The sequence below is a fragment of the Dasypus novemcinctus genome, chromosome 12 (assembly GCF_030445035.2).
Source record: "Dasypus novemcinctus isolate mDasNov1 chromosome 12, mDasNov1.1.hap2, whole genome shotgun sequence".
Taxonomy (NCBI): Eukaryota; Metazoa; Chordata; class Mammalia; order Cingulata; family Dasypodidae; genus Dasypus; species Dasypus novemcinctus.
The window spans coordinates 79,789,082-79,795,169 of record NC_080684.1 but is presented as its reverse complement, the minus strand read 5'-3'; the positions used below and the strand labels follow the sequence as shown (position 1 = coordinate 79,795,169).

The 6,088-nt window shown below is 36.9% G+C and overlaps 1 non-coding gene across 1 annotated transcript; it reads left to right on the top strand.

Annotated features, from left to right (window-relative positions):
• Positions 1-2,696: 2,696 nt before the first annotated feature.
• Positions 2,697-2,901, top strand: LOC111762570 (small nucleolar RNA SNORA73 family). The gene has a single exon (XR_002795661.1). It is a non-coding gene; the product is annotated as a small nucleolar RNA SNORA73 family (small nucleolar RNA).
• The last annotated feature ends 3,187 nt before the right edge of the window (positions 2,902-6,088 follow it).

Sequence of the window (6,088 nt, the reverse complement as noted above, 5' to 3'; positions counted from 1 at the left end):
CCCTATACATTCTATGTAACATTTATGTAATCTAAGTATCATTTAAAAATAAAGAAAATTATTTTTTTTTAAAAAGAGGATACTATGAACCACTGTACAACAACAAACTGGACAATGAGATGAAATGGAAAAATTCCTAGAAACACACATATAACCTACACTGACCCTAGAAGAAATAGAAGACCTCAACAAACCCATCACAATTAAGGAGATTGAAATAGTCATCAAAAACCTACCAGGGAAGTGGATTTGGCTCAGTGGATAGAGCGTCTGCCTACTACATTGGAAGTCCAGGGTTCAAATCCAGGCCCTCCTGATCCAAGTGGTGAGATGGCCCACATGCAGTGCTGATGTACACAAGGAGTGCCATGCCATGCGGGGGTGTCCCCCATGTAGGGGAGCCCAATATGCAAGGAGTGCACCCCATAAGGAAAGCCACCCTGCATGAAAAATGTGCAGCCTACCCAGGAGTGGCACCGCATACATGGAGAGTTGATGCAGCAAGATGATGCAACAAAGAGAGATACAGATTTCTGGTGCCACTGACAAGAATAAAAGTGAACAAAGAGGAACACACATTGAATGGACACAGAGAGCAGACAACTGGGGGGGGGGGGGGAGGAGAGAAATAAATAAATAAATTAAGTAATTATTTTTAAAAACCTACCAAAGGGAGAGAGGGTAGGGTATATGGGAACCACCTATATTTTTATGTAGCATTTATGCAATCTAAAGCTTACCTAAGAATAAAATTAACTAAAAAAAAAAAAAAAAAAAAACTCCCAAAGATGAAAAGCACAGCACCAGATTGCGTCACAGATGAATTCTACCAATCATTCAAAGAAGAATATATGCCAATCTTGCTCAAACTCTTCCAAAAAATAGAACAGGAGGGAATGCTACCAAACTCATTCTATGAAGCTAACATCACCCCTACACCAAAGCCAGATAAAGAAAACATGAAAAAAGAAAATTATAGACCAGTTTCTCTAATGAATATAGATGCAAAAATCCTCAACAAAAAATTGAATCCAGCATTACATTAAAAGAATTATATATCATGATCAAGTGGGTTTTATCCCAGGTATGTAAGTGTGGTTCTACACACAAAAATTTAATCAGTACATCACATTACCAAATTGAGGAAGAAAAGTCACATGATCATCTTAATTGCATGGAAAAGGCATTTGACAAAATCCAACATCCTTTCTTGATGAAAACTTTCCAAAAGATATGAACAGAAGGAAACTTTCTCAACATGATAAAATATTTATATGAAAAAATCCATAGCTAACATTGTACTCAATAAAGAAAGTCTGAAAATTTCCCTGCTGAGTTCAGGAATAAGACAAGGATACCCATTATCACCACTGTTATTCATTATTGTGCTAGAAGTTCTAGCTAAAGCAATTAGGCAAAAAGAGAAATAAAAGCATCAAAATAGGAAAGGAAAAAGTAACTTTCAGTATTTGTTGATGACGGGATCCTATATATATGGAAAATATTGAAAAAATCCACAACAAATCTACTAGAACTAATAGATGAGTTCAGCAAAGTGGCAGGATACAAGATTAATATACAAAAATGAGTAGCATTTCTATATACTGCTAATGAGCAGTATGAAGAGGAAGTGAGGGAAAAAATTCCCACTTACAATAGAGACTAAAAGGATCAAATATTTAGGAATAAACTTTACCAAGGACATAAAGGACTTGTATTTAGAAAACTACAAAACATTGCTAAAAGAAATCAGGAAAGACATAAATAAATGGGAGGGTATTCTATGTTCATGGACTGGAAGACTAAACATTGTTAAGGTGTCAGTTCTACCCAAATTTATCTACAGATTCAACACAATCTCAATAAAACTTCCAATAGCCTTTTTTACGGAATTGGAAAGGCCATTTATCAGATTTATTTGGAAGGGTAATAGGTTCCAAATAGGCCAAAAATATCTTTTAAAAAAGCAAAGTTGGAGAACTCTCCCTCCCTGACTTTAAAGCACATTACTTAGCTACAGAGAAAAAAACAAACATCATGGTACTGGCATAAAGATAGATAGGTTGACCAATGAAATAGAATTGAGTGTTCAAAAATAGATTCTCAAATTTATGGCAAAGTGATTTTTGACAAGGCTGTCAAGCCTACCCAGCTGGGCCAGAAGAGTTTATTCAACAAATGGTGCTGGAAAAACTGGACATCCACATCTAAAAGAAAAAAGGAGGACCCCTTTCTTACACCTTTTACAAAAATTATCTCAAAATGTATCAAAGACCTAAATATAAAAGCTACAACCATAAAACTCCTAGAATATGTAGGGAAACATCTTCAAGATCTTGTGATTCCTTAAACCTTACACCCAAAGCACAAGCAACAAAAGGAAAAATAAATAAATGGGGCCTTCTTAAACTTAAACACTTCTGTGATTCAAAAGACTTTGTCAAGAAAGTGAAAAGGCAGCTTCCTCAATGGGAGAAAATGTTTGGAAACACCATATCTGATAAGGATTTGGTATCCATGTTATACAAGCAGATAATAGAACCCAACAATAAAAAGACAAGCAACCCAATTAAAAATGGGCCAAAGGCTTGAATACACAATTCTCCAAAGAGAAAATATAAATGGCCAAAAAACACATGAAAAAAATGTTCAACATCTTTAGCTACTAGGGAAATGCAGATCAAAACTACACTGATTCAACGTGGATACCCCGGGAGGTCCCTCTCCTCAGGCTCTGTCCAGGTGGCGCAGGGGAGCATAGGGCTCAGCCCAGTGATGTACAGTCCCATTCCACAACGTTGGAGATGAAGTCGGCCTCTTGAGCCTGCACCTGCATATTCCTACAACTTCTCTGAGTCTTATTAACAATGACTGAGGAGAAAAACCATGCAGGAAACAGTTTTCTCGAGCATCCCAGTCTGGATCCAGGAATTCTCCAAAGAATTCCAAAATACCTCAGATTTGAGAATAGAAGAGGAGTCAAAACCTTGACATTGAAATACGAGGTGGGAAAGTGGATCCTATATAATCTTGAAGATGATCATGGAGGGTTTGAAAATTGGCACACCTATCTCCATGTTTGGCTTTTTAAAAGACTGAGTAAATCAAAGAATTCCAGCCTTAAAGACAGAATCATGGGAATTGGCTCGAAATGCAAATTTTCAGGTCACCCCAAAACCATATACCAGTTTAATATCAAATGTACTAAATAACCCATGTATTCCTAGAATAAGAGCAAAGTAGATTATCCTATTAAACTAATGTATTTATGAATTCAAATAAAGATGATTTTGAAAAAAAAACTACACTGAAATATCATTTTGCACTTTATAGAATGGCCATTATTACAAAAACAGAAAATTACATGTGCTAGAGAGGATGTGGAGAAATAGGAATACTCCTTCACTGTTGGTGGGAATGTAGAATAGTGCAACCTTTGTGGAAGACAGTTTGGCGGTACCTCAAGAAACTAAATATAGAACTGCTGTATGACCTAGCAATCCTGTTAGTAGGAAAATATTCAGAACTAAAAGCAAGGATGCGAACTAACATTTGCACACCAATGTTCATAGCAGCATTATTCACAATTGCTAAAATATGGAAACAACTCAAGTGCCCATCAACCAACAAGAGTAGATAAACAAAATATGATATATACATACAATGAAATGCTATTCAGCTGGAAGAAGAATTGAAATTGGGGTGCATATGACAACATGGGTGAACCTTGAGGACATTATGCTGAGTGAAATAAGTCAGACACCAAAGGACAATATTGTTCGGTCTCACTAATATGAACTAAAATAAGTAAACTCATGGAGGTAAACTCTAGAGTATAGGTTACTAAGAAATTGAATGTGGGTTAAAAATGGGAGCTGATGCTTAATGTACATAGAATTTTTAAAAAGGTTTACTATAAATGTGTGAAAATGAATAGACGATGGTAATACATTATAGTGAGTCTAACTAACACTGCTGATTTATAAATTTGATTTTGGCTGAGAGGGATAGTCTATGGATATAATATTTCAATTATAAGGAAGCTAGAGAATAATGTAGGGATTGTATAACACAGTGATTTTGGTGGTGGGTGAAGATTGTGGTTAATAGTATAAGAATGTTCTTCCAGGGGAGTGGATGTAACTCAGTGGTTGAGCACCAGCTTCCCATGTCCAAGGTCTGAGGTTCAATCCCCAGGAACTCCTTAAAAAAAAAAGCATGTCTTCCTTTACAAAGTATGAAGTACATGATGATACATGGGAAAATTGCAACTAATGTAACCTATGGATTGTAGTTAACAGTAATATTTTTGCAGCAATGGCAAGACTATATTATATCAATTCTAAGCAACAATGGGGGGATAAGGGGGTATGGAAGTTTTCCTTTTGGAGTAATCGAAATGTTCTAAAATTGAGGTGATGACAGCACAATTCTGTGGTAAATATCAGAGCCACTGAGTGTACACTTTGAATGCACTGCACAAAGCATGGGACTGAATAACACAATGAATCCTGTGGTGAAAGATGGACTGTGGTTAACAGAACAAATATGAGAACATTGTCTCAAGAACTATAACAAGTGTATAATACTAATACAGGGTGTCATTAACCAGGTGGGTTGGGGGAAAAAATACACCAGGTGTAAGATATTGGCTATAGTTAGTAACAACGTTTTTTTAAAGATTTATTTTTTTCTCTCCCCTGGGTTTGAACCCTGGACCTTCCCTACGGTAGACAGATGCTCTATCAGTTGAGCTAAATCTGCTTCCCAGTAGTAATGTTTTGACACTGCTCTTTCACAGTTTATAACAATTGTTTCACAACAATGCAAGGTATTGTATGGGAGCCCTGTATGGTGATATGCATTTTGTTTGTAAGTTCACAAATTTTACTCTACACTTATTGTTTATGTATGTCCATGTATGAACGATAAAAGGTTTTTTTAAAGTTAAAAAAAAAAAAAAAAGACCTAGGCTCATGAAACACCTTCACTTCTGCTAATATGTCATTACCCAAAGCAAGTTACATGTCCAAGCTCCATGGCAAGGGGTAAAGAAGTACACTCTGCCTTTGATGAGATTCTAGATGCAGGAGGTGGGGAAGCAGGAGTGAAATTGGAGCCAATAATGTAGTCTACCACAGAGGAGATCGCCCAGGGTAAGAATGTAGGTAGAAAAACAACTGGACCTTAGAAAAAGTCTCTGGGAACTTCAGCACTTACTAGTCAACAGAAAAGGAAAACCCAGCAAGGGTTTAGAAGGACCAGCAAGTGCAGAAAGAAACTGAGAAAATAAGAGTGCTAAGAGAGAGCAGTATTTCAAGGAGACTGTCAAATGTCACTAAGAGCTTAAAAAATATGTGAACTGAGAAGTGACTACTGAAACTGGAAACATGGTCCACCAATCCAGGTTTTCTAGGAAGACAACATAGGGCAGTTGAGAGGGTAAGACCTCACCCTCTCATCTGGGGTTCTCAGATAGGAAAGCAAATTGTGTTTAGAATGTAAAAAAGACCACTCTGTCCAGAACAGCATGAATAGGAAGGTGAGTAGTTGAATATGAGGGTGGAAAATTAGTTTAAGGCCAAATTGTTAAAGTTCTTGAATAACTGGCTAAGGAGTTGGAACTTCTTCCTTTAAGCAAAATTTTGTGTGGTTTTGCTGTTGTTATTTGCTTGTTTTTAAATCAGGGAGTGATATATACCAAGTTTTGCTTTGAAAGAAAAATCTAACTGCTGTATAAGATGGATTTGAGGGAGAGGAGATTGGTGGGAAAGAGGCCAAGTTATCCTGGTCCTGTTATTAAGATTCTTGCCCAAATCCTGACCTCTCAAGAGAAGCTTTGTGTTCTCTTAGACTAAGTTTCTGGTGCTGGTGCTGTTGACATCTTTCTTGACTGTTTCCTCTTTGCCTGACTGCCCTTGGCTGATTTATAACTTCCTAAGCAAAATCTACGTCCTCCATCTTTGCACTCACTTATTTAAGAGAAACAGTAGAAGTATTACCTTTCCTTTTGTGCCTGTATAAGAAACTCCTCCCACCAATCGCAGCAGTATGGGAACCACGGACTATTAGGCATGTTCACAATTTT